Genomic DNA, 17,497 nt, shown 5'->3' with positions numbered 1-17,497 from the left:
AATAAATAATTAACTAACATTTAAATATTTTACAGAACTGGTTTTGAAGTCCTGATAAGATTTCGTTTAGAATGAGAATTGGAATATAATGCCTAGAAATATTTGGTTACAGTACAGATGAATCTCCCCAGAGTTTCTCCTCCTCACCCTAAAGGAGTTAGCAGCCCCAGATATTGATTGTACCTACTCCAGGACCCTCTCTTCACGTGTGAGCATACTCAATGGCACGCTGTTTGCTTGAGGAACAGTACTATGAGAACATAAGATCATAAAACATGGGAGCAGAATTAGGCCACTTGGCCCATCGAGTCTGTTCTGCCATTCCATCATGGCTCATTTATATTCCTTCTCAGCCCCATTCACCTGCCTTCTCCCTGTGACCTTTGGTTCCCTAACTAACCAAACACCTATCAACCTTCGTCTTAAATATACCCAATGGTTCAGCCTCCACAGCCGTCTGTGGCAATAAATTCCATAGACTCATCACCCTCTAGCTAAAGAAATTCCAAATTTCTACTCTAAAGGGGACATCCTTCTATTTTCCTTTCTTAGATGAGGACCACAACTGCTCACAGTACTGCAAATGTTTCCTGAACAGTGCCTTATAGAGACTAACCTACAGAGGTCTAGTTGTACTGCACTGTGATTACTGCCCCACTTCATCACCCTCCCATCCTCTCCTTCTCCTCGCTCTCTCATTGCATTCATCGTATTCCTCCCCCCACCTTTCCCATTCTTCTTTTTTCAGCCTCTTTACACTTTCTTCCCTCTCCCTGTGCTTTCACCCTTCTCCTTCATCTGCCATTTTCTCTTCCTTTGCCCCCACCCCTTGGTCTGCAAGCTAGGAGAATCAAAAAAAAAAGAGAAAGTAACCTGGAGCCATTAAGAGAGAATTCCTTTTCATCTCCATGGGTGTTGGAAATGAGTCCAAGGGCTTTCATGGGCCAAAGATGGATATACTGTATTTATACACTTTCACATGGTCTGTACACACTGGCTGTGCGGTGAGAACAGCACAACAGCGCCTCTTTCACCTCAGACGGTTGAGGAAGTTTGGTGTGGGACCCCAAATCCTAAGAACTTTCTACAGGGGCACAATTGAGAGCATCCTGACTGGCTGCATCACTGCCTGGTATGGGAACTGTACCTCCATTAATCGCAGGGTTCTGCAGAAAGTGGTGTGGACAGCCCAGTGCATCTGTAGATGTGAACTTCCCATGATTCAGGACATTTACAAAGACAGGTGTGAGAAAGGGGCCTGAAGGATCATTGGGGACCTGAGTCACCCCAACCACAATCTATTTCAGCTGCTACTTTCCGAGAAACGGTACGTAGCATAAAAGCCAGGACTGACAGGCTCCGGGACAACTTTTTCCACCATGCCATCAGACTGATTAACTCACGCTGATTTGAGTGTATTTCTATGTTACATTGACTGTTCTACTTATTATAAATTACCATGATTGCACATTGCACATTTAGACAGAGATGTAACGTAAAGATTTTAGCTCTTCATGTATGTGAAGCATGTAAGAAATAAAGTCAATTCAAATTCAGTTCAATTCATGGTAATGGGGTTTCTGAGACAAGGAGGGTGGCCACTGATCAATTACAAAAAATAACTGGAGTTTCCATCAATACACTCAAAATTCTGGAGGAACTCAGCAAGTCAGGCAGCATCTATGGAGGAGAATAAACCCTTCTCGGCTCAAACCACTTTCCATAGATGCTGCCTGACCTGCTGAATTCCTCCAGCATTTTGTGTGTGTTACTCTAGATTTCCAGCATCTGCAGAATCTCTTGCGTTTCCGAGTTTCCATTGCTGCCCACCCTTTTCCTTTGTCCTTCTTCCTGCTCTCCCCACTCCAATTCAGTCCAATCTTTCTCCTCGTGAACCACCCCCAGCATTGAAATGCTGATAGCCAAGATTGTGAATTAAACATTAAGGCCCTGGATCAGCTTTCTTGACAAATTTAACACATAAACAGATTGAAACAGATGGGTGCCAATTTTTTATTCTTACAACTTCTGTTTATACATGGTGTTCAAAATTCAAGGCTTGAGGAAAAGCAAAAAGAGAGGTTTTCTCTTCCTGAGGGAATCTGTCACAGCCTCAAAACATCTCAAACCTGAATAGAACACCTTTAGAAATTAGTGTAGAAACATAGAGAAATATGGCAGCCATTTTTACAAAGCAAGATCCCATAAAGCTGTTTCTCTCCGTGAATTTAATTGAAGGGTAAATCTTGGCAAAGACTCTGTGTCAAACCTTCATGCTGTTCTTTAAATAATGTATGGTTCTTTAAATAATGTATGGTTCATTTCAATGATTCCAAATGAATCTCAGGGTGGTATATGGTGACATACATGTACTTTGATAATAATTTTACTTTGAACTTTGAACCTCAGAGCACAGACAGCTCTTCAGTTTAACACCTGTAGATCAACAGGTAAAATAGGCAGGGAATGGCAGATGGAATTTAGTTCAAATAATTCTAAAGTGATACTTTTTGGAAGTTTTGTTGAGAGTGTTGTTGAACAGCAAGACTTTGAAGTACAGGTACATAGTTCTCTGAGAATGGGAACACAGACAGACAGGATGAAGAAGAAGGCATATGGCCTGCTTATATTCATTGGTCAAGGCAGTGGATATAGGAGCCAGAATGTCATAATATAGTTGTACAAAATGTTAGCTAGGCTACACTTGGAGTACGGTATGAACTTCTGGTCTCCATATTAATTTAAGGAGGGTACAGAATATATTCACGAGGATGTTTCAGGGATAGGAGGGTTTGAGTTATCGGAAGATATTGGATGGGCTAGGTTTGTTCCACCTGGAGCAAAGAAGATGGAGATGACATAATACATGTATAAAAAATGATTAGAGGCATCACTAGTGTTCAAAGTTCAAAGTAAATTTATGATCAAAGTACAATATACTACCTTGAAATTCATTTCCTTGCAGGCATTTACAGGGAAAAAAGAAACATAATAGAATTTCACAAAAAGCTATAGATAAAGACAAGGACTTACAAGCAACCAATGTGCAAAAGAAGACAAACCCTGCAAATAAAATAAAGTAATACTGAGAGACATCTCCAAGCAAGAAACAATCCATCCTGGCACACTTTGGATCATAGTCGAGGACTTTAACCAGGCTTGTTTGAAGAAATCTCTGCACACTGACCATCAGCAGATAATCTGTAGCACCAGAGGACCCAACACACTATTGTGTGTTATACTAAGATAAGGCATGTCTAACATTCCATATGCGCAGGCCACATTTTGTTCGATATGATCACTCGCCTGTCCTTCTTCTGCCTGCATACAGGCAGAGGCTAAAGAGCATAGCTCCAGAGACTAATCAATTAAGTTGAAAGGGAGTGCAGGAACCGGGGCCTTGAGTGGAAAGGGTGAGTGACTGAGGCCTCCATCAGTCAGGGTCCACCAGGGATGTTGTGTCCTCGCTGTCCAGGTACGCAAGCCAGAGCAGTACAAAATGGAGAGCAAGCTGTTGCCCATGTAGCAAACCCGCCCTCTCCACGCATCTGATGAACTAACAGGAACAACAGAGGTCGTTACCAGCAGCATCGCAGGAGTTGCCAGTCAGCGTTGAATTAAACACAGGACTGCCTTAGGGCCTCCAGCTCTGGATTTTTCCCTCGGGGTTTACTCCTGAAGCATTCCCCATGAGTGCATATAACTGCAAGGCAGCAGAGGTTTGGGATCAGGGTTTTTCTTCTCCTAGATGAGCTGCCAACCACGGCTGATGAGCCCCATCTCCTCAAAATGACTGGTTTTAGGGTGCCAGTAGTAACCCTCCTTTGCCCCTTCTCCTGTCAGTAGAAATGGTTCCGCCGGACTTGGTAGCTAAGCCACACATGAAGGCCAGGAGCTGGACGTGGTTGTCAGAGGCTATTTGAGATGCACACCATTGGGAACATTTAATAGGTAGTGGTATCCCCTCTACCCCGGCTCTAACAACCTTAAGGAACTCGAGTGGAAAGGGACCATGGCAAATATTACCGATTAAGCCAAATGTCGAACCATGAGGATTCTAAACAGTTAGATAATGGATAATCAGAGTCTTATTGTAGCCACCAAGCCACACAGGCTGTTTAGAATGCAGAGAAGGTTGAAACCAAAGATAACAGTAACTTGTCACATTCATTCTGGTCATGTTGTAAGCTTTACGCATACTGGAAAAGTATTTTTCACTGTTTCTCTGAGGCTTTTGGGAAGCGGTGGGAACCAGACCCGCTCATAGCCATCCTTGGAGCAACAAGCTCCCTATCTTCAGCCAATAAGTATGAAAAAAAGGCTGTATTGTTTGGCATGGTGATTGCTAAGAAGTTAATCCTGCAAATGTGGAAAATGGATTCTGTGCCTACGTACGAACTGTGGCTGAGAGAACTGGCAAATACTTTACGTTTGGAGAGACTGAGACTATGCAATGAGGACAGAGGGGACATCTTTGAAAGGATATGGGGCCCTGTATTGGACTTTCTTACGGGGTGAGGACTGTGGTTTTTTGGTGCGGTTCACCTCTGCTGTGTATGCTTACTTTTGCCTTTATATTTTTCTCCCTTTTGCTGCTCAATATTTAATTAGATTTTGTTATGTTTGTGGTTTTTGTAGATATACTGTTTTTTTGTTTAAAAAAATAAAAAGAATATGAAAAAAAAACAAAATGCAGTACCACCAGATTCCTACAGGCTGCATTGTTAAGTCCAGCAGCTCAGTACTGCCATTGACAGGCTGCCTGCGGTACTGCAACTGACGATGAAGTTTGCTCAAAAGCAAAAAAGGATGGCAGCATTTTTCCTGAGAACAGATATCCAGGACAAAGCACTTTCCTTTAAAATGTAGAGCGGTGTTATTCAGGATGAAATCAAGAAGCATTTTTTTTTTAGCTGGAACTCTCCCCCAGAAACTCACGAGGTCTGGTGTCAGGAGCAGGAGTATAGTGTGAATGAAAACTTTCAACATAAGCTTTGATAGATATTTTCGGTAGGAGTAGTCAGGGTCACAGAAGCAAGGTACATGAGTGGAATTCAATCAAAGATTATTATTGCAATAGATCATGGCAATATGTTAAGGACTTAAATATAAAAATGGAGATTGTCCAATCATGGAAGAGCTCCAGGAGAGTTTATGAGGTAACAGTATTTCTCCAATGAAGAAGATAAGTGGATTACTTTATCGTTTATAGTCTGTAATTTCTGGTCTATAGCCTGAGTTGCATTGTCTGACTTATGGTCTGTCTACGCCCACAGAAGAGTTATAAACATTGACCTGTTTATGACCAGATGTTGTTGACAAGCCATCAGTATCTTTGATTTGGACAACCAATATTAAATATATAATTGAATAGCTAAGTAGCCTCTTCCTTTCCCATGTATCCAATAGAAACTGCAGAGCATAAGGATCGAAAGTCAATAGTTAAGAGGCGTATTTCTCTGGTGTATCAAAAGAAGAATGGCCATTTGTGTGAGGATAGAAGGAATGAAAGAACAAAAATATCTCTCACAGCAAAAGGAAACTGCTGGTACAGTTGCAAGGAGAGTATCATGGTCCCAATTGTTAATCCCCTATTTTGCCCCTAATCTCCTTCGATTATGCCTTGATTCCAATCGTTAATGTCCCATTTACTGCTAATTCACTTTATGACAGCACACCAAGAACTGCAATATAAGAACCCTGGCGTCACAACCACTAGTTGCCAGTTTGTTGGTCTATTCTTGTGTGATAACTTTGTTTTCTGACTGTTTAGCACTGTTAGTTCTAAATTCAGCTCCAGTTTCAAGATATTCCATGAAGACCCTGTCTCTGTGTCAAGACTCCATATCAGAGCTCAGTGTCAAGATTCTTCCTGTTTGCCGTTCAATGTTCATACCTGCGCAAGCGTCCTAACTCAATCTCTGTGCCTGTGTTCTGCACTTGGGTTCTCCTCAGTTGCTCCTTACAACAGAGAGCATTTGGTTTTCTGTTTGCAATTGCTCCATTGAATCCCTCAGAGATTGCCTCAGCCCATGCTTGCCTCGAGTTTCTCGGTTCCTCTCCAAAGGTTCCCTCACGAGTGAGTAATCAGATTGCTCCCTGACAAATCATAACTTTCCATCAAAGAAGGTCACCGCAAAATTGTGGAACTGTAAATCTGTCTAGCCAGAGGACAGGTTACCTTGGAAACATCCTTTGGTTATATCTTTCATTCCAGAAAGATTTGGCAACATTTCCTTTTAGAATTATCTTAAGTATAGCTTCCACCTCCCCCCATCCCTGCTTCTCTCTCTCTCTCTCTTTGTTCATCTTTGTGAATTGCTGTCTCTGTTTTTCAGAATGTCTTTCTACTTGTTGCTTATCTATGTGTGTTTTTCCATTTCTTGATGTTTTATTATGTCAGTGTCAGTATCTTTTACCCTGTGTGTCAGTATGTGTCTGCGTCTTTGCTGAGTGTTTCTGCCTCAGTGTATCTTTCCAAGTGCTCGCGTCTCTTTCTCTCTCCCACACTCCTCTCTCTGTATATTTGCACATGTCTTTGTCTCTGCTATTGTGCTTGTGTTTTCACAATGTATTTTGTGTGGTGTTTATGTGTGTCTCTTTGCCTCTTTGTATTTCGCTGCCTACATGTGCATCCACTCTGCTTTCTGTCTGGCTGAAAGAAACCCATTTATTTTTAAGTGATTTTGGGACAGGGTGCAGGAGGTGGATAGCTGGAGTGCTTTTGGAATGGGAGGAGATCTTCAGTGAGGTCAGTAGCAATGAAACTGGATCCTTGCAGTGCTCATACCAAGAGAGGAATGTTCATTACTTTGTGCCGCGAAGTAGGAAGGCCAACCCCTCGGATAGGATCAGCTACAGCCACCATCCAGTTTTAACTGCTTCCCCCCCCTCCCCCTCCCCCTCCCCCTCCCCCTCCCCACCCCCCCCCACACCCACACACCACCCCCCCCCTACAGCCCTTTAACCAACACACAATCTCATCCTGTCACAAAAGCAGTGTCACTGAAATTACTACTCCCGTCTGGAACAACTTGGTGTGGCTCCGAGGACTTATTATTCAATTTTGAAAAGCAAAGGGGGAAGGAAGAGGGAAGATTCTGGAGAAACACTGGGATTGATTTAAATCCGGCAGACCGCTCTGACCTCCTTTTGGACCAAGGGCAGTGGAGGAATTAATTCGAGTCGGGCAGTCTGTGCGGTCAGCTCGCAGTTGGAACCAGGAGAAAGGTGAGGGAGAAGTGGACTGACAGATTTACAAGTCTCGCTGCCTCACTCGCTTTGTTCTTTTGTGTTTTCCTTTTCTCTTTGTGCGTGGCTCACTTGTCTCTCTTTGTGCGCCACAGTTCTCCCTACATGGGAGACTTTGCCTGTTTAATTTATGTGTGATTTCTTTGTCTCCGATGTGTGTGTGTGTGTGTGTGTGTGTGTATGTATACACATGTGGATGTTTTCAGCCTGTGTGTGACTTCGTGTGTGCATGCAGGTGTGTGTGTACATGTGGATATTTTTGAGAGTATATGTGGATGTTTTGATGTGTGTGACTCCATGCATGTGTGTGTGTGTGTGTGTGTGTGGGGGGTCTCTATCTATATGTATTTGCCCTTTTTTTGTTTTGCTTACGCTTTCCCTCTGCCTCCTGTTGCCCAAGTTCCATCTGACCTTTGCTCCATGCATATCTTTTTTTACTTTGTCTCTCCATTACACCCTTCCAACTGTGCATCATTCTCTCCCTCCTTTTTCTCTCCCTGTTCAGTCTTTACACGTCAAAACTTGATTTAGATGTAGGAGCAGTAAATCCCACGGCATGGAATGGAATGGACTGTTTCCCATTTAGACAGCAGACCGGCAATACTGAGAGTCGTCTGAAGCTTTGATGTTAGAAATGTGATCCTCGTGCCAGTGTAGAGAGTTTCCCCATTCTCAGATCAAACAGTCAACCATCTCAACATTCAACCCAAAGAACAAAGGAACAAATGCACACAATTGGGCTGGAAAACAGAAGTTTGTTTTCTAGACAGATTTTATATTTCATTTCATACATTTTAAGTTATTTGAAAGTGCAGCTGTAGTGAAAATGAAATGGAGATATAATTGTGTGAAGATGTTAAAATTTGCTTTGTGATATCCTGATAGTTTTTCAGCAAGAGTTTCTTCACTGAAGCTTTGATATTTGGATGCTCATGGTGTGGTCCCATTGTTGGGACCCTTGTGTTGTGACCCCTGGTTAGATTCCTTGATTGGCCCCATTGTTTTTTTTTTGGGACCCTTGTATTGTGACTTCTGTTTAGATTCCTCGATTGGCCCCATTTCTGGGACCCAGATGGCTCCCACTGTTATTGGAATTCTTGGTGTGTGATTTCCTTTATGATGAAATTATAATTCTGTATCATGTCCCTGTCCCCCCCCCCCCCACCGGTCACAGGGACTCTTATAATGTGGCTCCCTCCCTCTGAGGATAAGATCCTTCTGATGGGAACCTCTTGTGAATTATGTGACTACCCCTTTCTTGTTGGGATCCTCATAAGAGATTCTGGGAGAGTCAGGTCCTTGGGATGTGACTCCATTTATTCATGGATCGTTATAGTGGTATTTCCTCCACCATTGGGATCCTTTCATTGTAATCCATTTATAATTTGGATTTGTTTTATGATGCCCTCTAGTGAGTGTGCTTTTTTTATATATTCATACGATCGTCTTGACAAATGTAGGCTTAATATTGTTCTTTTCATAAAACTGACTAGAATCTCTTAGTAGTCAAACAGTTTTGGCATTTTACTGTAAAAACGCAGGTGCATTGTGGATGTATCTGATATCAATCAGTGGCTTCAGGCAGAGGAGATACAGTCTGAGGGAGGAGTCACAACGGGGTCTCAAGAAGAGACTCCAATTTGCGTTCAACGACAGGCCAAGTGAAGCTACAATGAAATAAGTGGGAAGGTTAAAGCACTTCTTTTCCGAATCTGAATCAGGTTTATTGCTACTGATATATGTTGTGAAATTAGTTGTTTTGTGGCAGTAGTACAATGCTTGGGATGCATAGATTGGTTAGGCCATGTCCTATGACAAAACTTGAAAAAGTACCTTGGTTTGTGGTATTCTTTACAGTGTCTTAAGGTCATATAGCTTGTGAAAGTGCAGTTTTTTCCTTTCCCAATCTTAATAGCAATCTTCATAGTGCTATTCAATTGTGGAGGGTTTGTCCCACACCAGCTTTCAGTTACTGTTAATACTGGCCTAGGACAGTCCCACACCTGCCCTTAACAGCTCAAATGTCACCATACCTGCTTTATCTCGCACCCACATTAGCAAGCACAAACATTTCTGGGTTGTCATGCAGCTGGACTTTCTGAATGTAGACCCACAAATTCTCCTCCCTCCCCCAACCAATGTCAGCTCCCCGGCTAACATTAGCATTTGATTTCAGCTGGAGCCCAGGCTGTGATTTAAAATACCTTAATTACCCATTTATAGCCTGGCTGTCAAAGGCTTTTCAATTTCTATTCTTTTTAAACATCCAAGCTAAAGGTCCATTGGTCAACCAGTTGGTTTTCCTTGCAATTTACATCTGATTAAGCCTTCTGTTTTCCAAGGTGCTGGAGTTTTATCAATCCCAACCCCCACTGTAGCCAAATTGCTTCTATTAGTCTGCATAGCCTCAATATTTGACTGGGCCAAAACTGGGAGTGCCTGGGTTTACAAGGCAATCAAGTCCGTCCACAGGATTATGAAGTATTGGGAGTCTATATTTCGCAGTTTTACAACCACTTCATGGTGTAAGAAATCCCTGCAGCAGAGTGATAGATGAACCCTGGGTTCAAAGTCAAAAGTTAGAGTAAAATTTATTATCAAACTACATATACAATATGTTAACATATACTGCCTTGAGATTCATTTTTGCAGGCGTTTACAGGAAAATAAAATACAATAGAATTTGCAAAAAAACTATACATAATCAAACACTGACAAACAGCCAATGTGCAAAAGAAGACAAATTGTGCAAATAAGGGGAAAAAAAGTACTGAGAACATGAGTTGCCGAGTCCTTGAAGTGAGTCTGTAGATGATGCAATCAGTTCAGTGTTGAGGTGGGTGAAGCTATCCACGCTGGCTCAGGAGCCTGATGGGTGTAGGGTAATAGCTGTTCCTGAACCTAGTGGTATGGGATCGAAGGTGGTGTGGTACCTGTCTCCTGATGGTAGTAGCGAGAAGAGGGCATGGCCTGGATGGATGGGGTCTTTGAGGATGGGTACTTCTTTCTTCTGACAGCGCCTCTTGTAAGTGTGCTCATTGGTGGGGAGGGCTTTCTTGTGATGGACTGGGCTGTATCAGCTACTTTCTGGAGACTTTTTCATTCCTGGGCATTGGTGTTTCCGTAGCAGGCTGTGATGCAACCAGTTACTCTTCACTGTGCATCTATAGAGTTTTGTCAAAGTTTTTGGTGACATGCTGAACCTACGCAAACTTCCAGTAAAGTACAGTAGAAGCCCTGTTGTGCCTTCTTTGTGATGGCACTTCCACGCTGGTCCCAGGTGTGATAATTAAACTCTTCTTGGGCTTCCAGCTAGGTACAGGTATCAGTTATAACCGATGTTTCGTTGACACTCTGCCATCTTCTTCAGGGTTGATGCCTGGGTATGTCTAGACCAGTGGTATTTATAAACATGTAGTCTGTCCCTTGGTTATAAATATCACCAGTCTAGACATGCCCAGGCATTGTCCCTGAAGCAAATAGCAGAGCTTGTTATCGAAACCTCAGTTATAATCGAAAGCAGTACTGAGCTGGAAGCCCGAAAAGAGTTTATTTGTCATATATGCCAGGAAAGCTAGATCCTTTGTGTCTAGTGTGATAACGCCAAGGAATTTAAAGTTACTGAGTCTCAACAGGTTCAATAGTTTCAATAGCTACATATAATGTCAGAGAAATGTATACAATATACATCCTGAAATTCTTTTTCTTTGCAAACATCCACGAAAACAGGAGTGCCCCAAAGAATGAATGACAGTTAAATGTTAGAACCCCAAAGTTCCTCCCAGCTCCCCCCACCCACACGTAAGCAGCAGCAAAGCAACGACACCCCTCCCCCACCAGCAAAAAGCATCAGCCCCTCCACCAAGCACTCAAACGTGCAGCAAAGCATCAATAAAGACACAGACTTGTAGTACCCCAAAGACTACTTGTTCACCCGGTAATTTGACATACCACAGGCTCCCTCTCTCCCTAATAAGGGAAAAAGAGGTGTCCCCATTTCACAGTGAGGGGGGAGACATAACAAAACAACTTGCTGATTTGCGATGTTAAGAGGCTATTGCATCGCTTTTTCCGAGCTCTGCTCCCAGAGAATTGGTCCCAGAAAGGATCAAGTCTCCAGGCACACAGCTTCCGATGTTCTGTGTTCTCCTGCGACACCTCAGTCATGGGCACCGGCCTTGAATCAGCCTGTCTCCAGAGTCACGAAAATCCGGCACCCTGAAGGCGCACTAGTCTTCCAGGCCGTGTCCTTGGCATATCGAAAAGCAGCTGGTCATGAGGCCCTGAGAGTGAAGAAGCAAAGTCAGAGTGTAACTGCAGGTCAGGGTCTTCAAAAGAACCTTGAAAAGGGAAAAAAAGAGATATCAAAGATAGAAGTAGAGCTGTTTTCCAAAGATGCAAGCGAAGGCGTGTCCACTTAGCGCCATCTCTCCAACTCCAATCCCCTCATGAGGACCTCTGACTTCTTCCTCCTGTAGTCAATAATCAGTCCCTTGAATGAATAGATCTGTCTTGATGCTTCTAGATTAACAAGGCAAAATATTCCCTCTGCTGGTAAATGCTTCCTGGCTTCTGAACATATGGAAGCTGTGCATAACTGTACATGAATCTTCATCTGTGCTGTTTATATGTGTAAATCTAGATAGACTCACATGTGTGTGTGTGTGTATAAATTTACAAGGTATGCACATGTTTGCACACTTTGTAGATATATGTATGTGTTTGTGCTTGTGTGTAAGTATTGGGTTTGTGTTCGTACACATCTCTTTCAAGTTTATGCAGGCAGGTAAGTCCTATTTAACTTTTAGTGCTGTTGGCAACAATAGAAATCAGCTCATCATTCCTTACAGCTTGGGGTCAAACGTGACCAGTTCATTTGGGAGAGCCAACTCACGGCTGTCAGTTTCCATCAGATCAACAAAAATAATCAAAGCTTGTGGCAGATAAATGGAGATGAAAGCGAGAGAAAACATCAAACAGTGCAATCCATGATAGGATCAAATGAATCAATTAGTCTCCGAGAGCTTGCTTCCTCTGGGAGTCGTGAGTTAGCAGAATAACAAACAATATATTAAAGCATCTCACAACATTGTGTTTAAATGCAAGTGAAAACCACTTCAAAACCAACGAGGAAACTGTGATTCAGTCATGGGTAAATAGCCTAGGTTTCTAACATTCCCAGTGAAAATTCAATAGGTTTCAAAGGTACATATAATGTCAGAGAAATGTATACAATATAGATCCTGAAACTCTTTTTCTTTGCAACTGTCCACAAAAACAGAGGAGTGCCCCAAAGAATGAATGACAGTTAAATGTTAGAACCCCAAATTTCCTCCCAGCTCCCCCCACCCACACGTAAGCAGCAGCAAGGCAACGACACCCCTCCCCCCACCAGCAAAAAGCATCAGCCCCTCCACCAAGCACTCAAGCGTGCAGCAAAGCATCAATAAAGACACAGACTTGCAGTACCCCAAAGACTACATGTTCACCCGGTAATTTGACTTACCACAGGCTCCCTCTCTCCCTAATAAGGGAAAAAGAGGTGTCCCCGTTTCACAATGAGAATTTTGTCATTAGACTATAAAACCATTAAGGCATAGGAACAGAATTAGTCAATTTAACCCATTGGGTCTGCTCCACCAATCCATCGAGGCTAATTTATTATCCCTCTCAACCCCATTCTCCTGCCTTCTCCCCATAATCTTTGACACACTTACTAACCAAGAACCTATCAAGCTCTGCTTTAAATATACCCAATGAATTGGCCTGCACAGTCATCTGTGCCAATGAATTCCAAAGATTCACCACCCTCTGCCGAAAGAAATTCTCCTCATCTCTGTTCTAAATGTTCATCCCTCTATTCTGAAGTTGTGCCCTCTATAGGAGGCATCCTCGCCACTCTACCTAGGCCTATTAATATTCCATAGTTTTTAATGAGACCCCCCTCCCCCATTCTTCTAAACTCCAGCGAGTACAGGCCCAGAGCCACCAAACAATCCTCATGCATTTCCCCTTTTATCCCCATCTTCCTTCTGTAAAATGTTGAAAACTTCTTTGCCATTTCTTCTAAATGTTGACACCCGAGCAAGGACAGGGTGTTGATGGTGCAATTGATGTCAATGAATGGCAGCAGATTTACTGTACTTTTGAGGACAGAGTTAAATGAGAAGGAGAGTTTGCATTTCCATAGCACTGTTCATTATCAGGACACCTCGAAGCTTTTCATAGCCACTTAAGTGGTTTGGAATTGTTGTCACTTATAATGTTGGAAATTCTGAATTCACATTGCGTATACCAGGACCTACAGATACACACGTTGGTCTGGGAACTGGAATTGCATAAAGGACAAGTGGGATTAAGATGCCATATCCCTTTCTTCGGGGAACCGCCTGGATTTATTGCAAGTTATTGGTCACATTTAACGACGCCTGCTTTTTAACTTATTAATTTTAACACTGCTCAAATGGAATTGAGCTTTGGACCTCATATCTTCTCCAAGATCAAAGACAGATTGCTTGCCTGAGCACAACTCCAACCCTGCCTGAGCACCTCCAGATGTAATCATTGCAGTAAACTGGTGCACAGCCTCCCATGTTACATTCTCCATAAATTTTTCTCCCCTCTCACCTGAGTCCCAACCCACCCAGTCTCCTTCACCCATCAGTGTCCTGCTCACTGATCCACAGTGCTCCCGGTTCCCCCTACATATTGATTTTTAAATTTTCATTCCTATTTTCAGATCCCTCCGTTCAGCTGTATCACCATCCCAGCTGTGTGCGGTCCTGTCTCCTGCTTCTTGGAGACACTTGAGTTCGCATTCTCTCTTGAATGCTGTCCAGTTGTGCTAATCTTCTCTCATCTTCCAAAAAACTTTGTAGTAGTAATGTTGCCAAACATTTTGACCGATCCTTTCATCATCTATTCCCACATTTTTTTTTCCCTGTTAAGTTCCTTGGTGCATTTTATTACATTGTCAGTGGGTTGCAAATTTTAGTTTGTGATCTGAAACTCGTAGCAGTCCATATCCATACAATTTTGCACTTTATTTTCTGTTTCCCAAACGTGTGACTTCTGTTACCACAGATTCTGCTGTGTATTCCAGTTGTCCGCTGATAAATGGTACAAACTTTTGCAAGTTTGGAAAGAAAGCCCTCTGGGGTTTGCACGGATCTGCAGGGAAAGATACCACACACAAGGTAGTCTGCACTGAGTTACTGAAGAAAGAGTTGCATTTGTAAACTGAGTGTTAAAGAGAGAAAGACCTATTGTCTTTCTCTCTGTGCATTCTCTGAAAAGGAGGTCTGCTGTATGTTGTGCTTACCTCTCCACTAGCACATGGTATCCATGCTAGGCTCGTCCCTCTTCTGGATGTGCTACAATTCTCAGCTGGAATCTCCAGTGTGTTATATAGATTGTCGGGTTTCCAAGGACTTGGTTGTAAATTCTGCCATCATTTGACCCTAGTACCTGTGGTGTAGAACCAAACCTTGACTTGCATTTGAACATCCAAATCTGAATTTCTCAACTGCACACCCAAACCGGAGGTGGGCTGGAATGGTGAGGGCAACTTCACCTGTGCCAAATAAAGCCTGACTCAGGGCAAATAGACATATAGGTGTTTTTTTCACTCCTTTACAAAGGAATTTTCCAATCTTTTCCTCAACATAGTTAGCATTCTTGCCTAATCTGATGTCATCTAGCTTGAATACTGACATTGTAAATTTACTGCTCTGCCGAGTATAACGGCAATGGGCAGAATGGCCTCCTTCTTGAATTTCTATGATGCTATGTTAGAAAATGCTGAAAGCTCCCAGCAGGCCAGGAAGCAGAGAAAGAAGTCGAGGCAATATTAAAAACCGATAACCATGCCATGGATGGGTGTTGAAGAGGGCTGAGCTGAGGAACAATTTTAGTCTGTGAAGCTTCAGAATTCTCCACCTCAGACAGCTTAGTTGCTGAGTTACTGAGAGCATACATGATAGTTTTTTGGAATGTAGGGAAGTGAGGATTAAGTGGAACTAAAAAAGGTAGGATCATATTGAATCATGATGTTGGCTCTGCTTTGACTTTTAACATTCTTATATAATGTAGAAGTGTTGTAGTGAAGACCAAATTCAAAAAGGAAATGTTTTCCTAATTAACGTTGGTTGTACAGGAACAGGTTCAATGTCCAAATAAGAGTGAGAGAGCTTGTAGCTAGCACAGAGAACAAAGAACTGTTATGCTCTATAACTTCAAAACATTAAATTAATTCCAATGAAGACACAGGAAGTACGGGTATAACTTGGTCTGTACTTTAAGTGAGGCGCACTTGTATCACGTGGTAGTGTGATGATGTATGCAATTAACGTGTTTTTACATATAACCTGTAATTAATTATTTAAACGAACAAGAATACTCAATCCAACAATATATTTACAAGATTATTCAAATATTAAATACACAACAATGTATTCGGCCCATGATGTTGTATCGACCCTTTAACCTAGTCCAAATTCAATCTAACTTCCCTCCCACATAGCCCTCCATTTTTTTCCACCCATGTGCCTATCTAAGAGACTCTTAAATGTCCCTAATAGAATCTGCCTCTACCACCACCCCGGCAGCTCATTCCACACACACACCACTCTGTGTTTGAAAAAAACCTACCTCTGACATCCCCCCTATATTTTTCCCAACACCGTAAAGTTCTTGCCTCTTGTGTTAGCTGCAGGCACATGAATATGAATGGATTTGCTTAATTGGGCGTGATGGAGCACAGACATTGTGGGCTGAACTGCCTGTTGGTGCACTGCTCTATGTTCCAGGAGGCGAGTATCTGAATGGTATTGAATGGAGCTTCCTTTCTGCTTGCACATTTATAGATTCTTCAGACAGCAGGATTCCAAATCGTAAAATCATATTTCCATTACTACTGTTCCCCTTGCTGACTCCATTAGTACAGTGAATAAAAGCTTCCTCATGGGCAGTGCTCCCCAAGGCCTTATAAAATGTGGTGGATAATAAGTTTAAATTAAAAGGCAATTCAGATAATATCATACATAATTACCCAGCCCACTACAGAGTGATTGTGTTCCATTTTATGTAGAGCAACTCTATAAAAATGATGAGATGTGAAAAATTTCAGCCAAATATTTACACACCCTGGTGAACCTATTTCCACGCACAGAATTAGTGACACACTTACAGGTTCCACTTGAATTATTGCCTCTCAAGTACTAAACTGGGGCAACTCCTGCAAAAACATTCCGGGGAGAGGGACCTTGTAAATAACAATGAACTTCAATTGCGGATATTCATGTCAGGGCAAATCTTGTACAGTTCTGTGCACATATATAGTTAGGTGCCTCAGACTCTTACATATTACTGTATATTGGTTAAACTAGGAAGGTGATTGGCAAACAGAAATAAGAGTACTTAGCTTTGTATTAGCTCAGTAGTATTAAATGTTATTTGGTAACTGGAAAGACGTAATATACAGTACCATGCAGAAGTCTTAGGCACTGTGCCTAAGACTTTTGCACAGGGCTGTATATAGTGATACATTTTAGGGAAACTGTTGCAAATATAGAGACCTTTGGAACCTCAGTAGGTATGGATACATTTTAGGACACCCCAGCAAACACTAATAAGTTTTAGGGAGCTCTTCTCAGTACATAAGGATTTCAGGGCATCCCCGCAAATAAGATACATTTCCAAATAACCTCTGTAATATGGGTATATTTCAGGATAAGCTCTGAAGACTTTGAATCATTAAGGAGGAATCGCTGTCAAGTATTGCCATGTAATTAAACGCCTACAAAAACTGACAAGTTTGACTGAAGGAGTCAGTTATCAAAGCTATTGTTCAGTGGCATTAACTAGCAATGAGAAAAGTGAGTGATCAGGTATTGGAGATGGCATAGTAAATAGCAGAAATCTAATGACCTCTGCCTACAACTTGGTTTGAAAGCCCAACGTTCACGACAGACAAGTGAGCTATTCCAGCAGCACTGCTGTATTAAATGTTTTAACGCTCTCAGTGGATAAATTGAAACGGGTGATGAACAGTTGAGACACAGTTTGTAAATCCAAGTGAGTGCTCCAGAAACAATACACTGTTTGATCCACTGTCCACTGAGAAGAGGTCTACAAGATGGAGAAGTTAGAATATCCATTGTAGGAGGTCTTATGCTTAAACCTAGTATTTCATTCTGAATATTAATAAACCATAAAGTTATTCAATAGGCTGAATAATTGCTTTACT

At 42.1% G+C, this 17,497-nt stretch overlaps 1 protein-coding gene across 12 annotated transcripts in view; it reads left to right on the top strand.

Annotated features, from left to right (window-relative positions):
* phldb1b (pleckstrin homology-like domain, family B, member 1b) overlaps window positions 1-17,497 on the top strand; it is a 406,573-nt gene that overhangs the window by 206,915 nt on the left and 182,161 nt on the right. Inside the window, exon 1 of one of the 12 annotated variants that reach the window (XM_072283990.1) lies at window positions 6,905-7,230. The exons of the other annotated variants lie outside the window; for them this stretch is intronic. The gene's annotated coding sequence lies outside the window, so the exon portion shown is untranslated. Of the gene's footprint in view, window positions 1-6,904; window positions 7,231-17,497 lie in introns of those variants that run through there. 12 annotated transcript variants of the gene reach the window in all.

This window comes from Mobula birostris, chromosome 20 (genome assembly GCF_030028105.1).
Source record: "Mobula birostris isolate sMobBir1 chromosome 20, sMobBir1.hap1, whole genome shotgun sequence".
Taxonomy (NCBI): domain Eukaryota; kingdom Metazoa; phylum Chordata; class Chondrichthyes; order Myliobatiformes; family Myliobatidae; genus Mobula; species Mobula birostris.
Note: the sequence above shows the minus strand (reverse complement) of the source record. Positions and strands in the feature narration are given on the sequence as shown.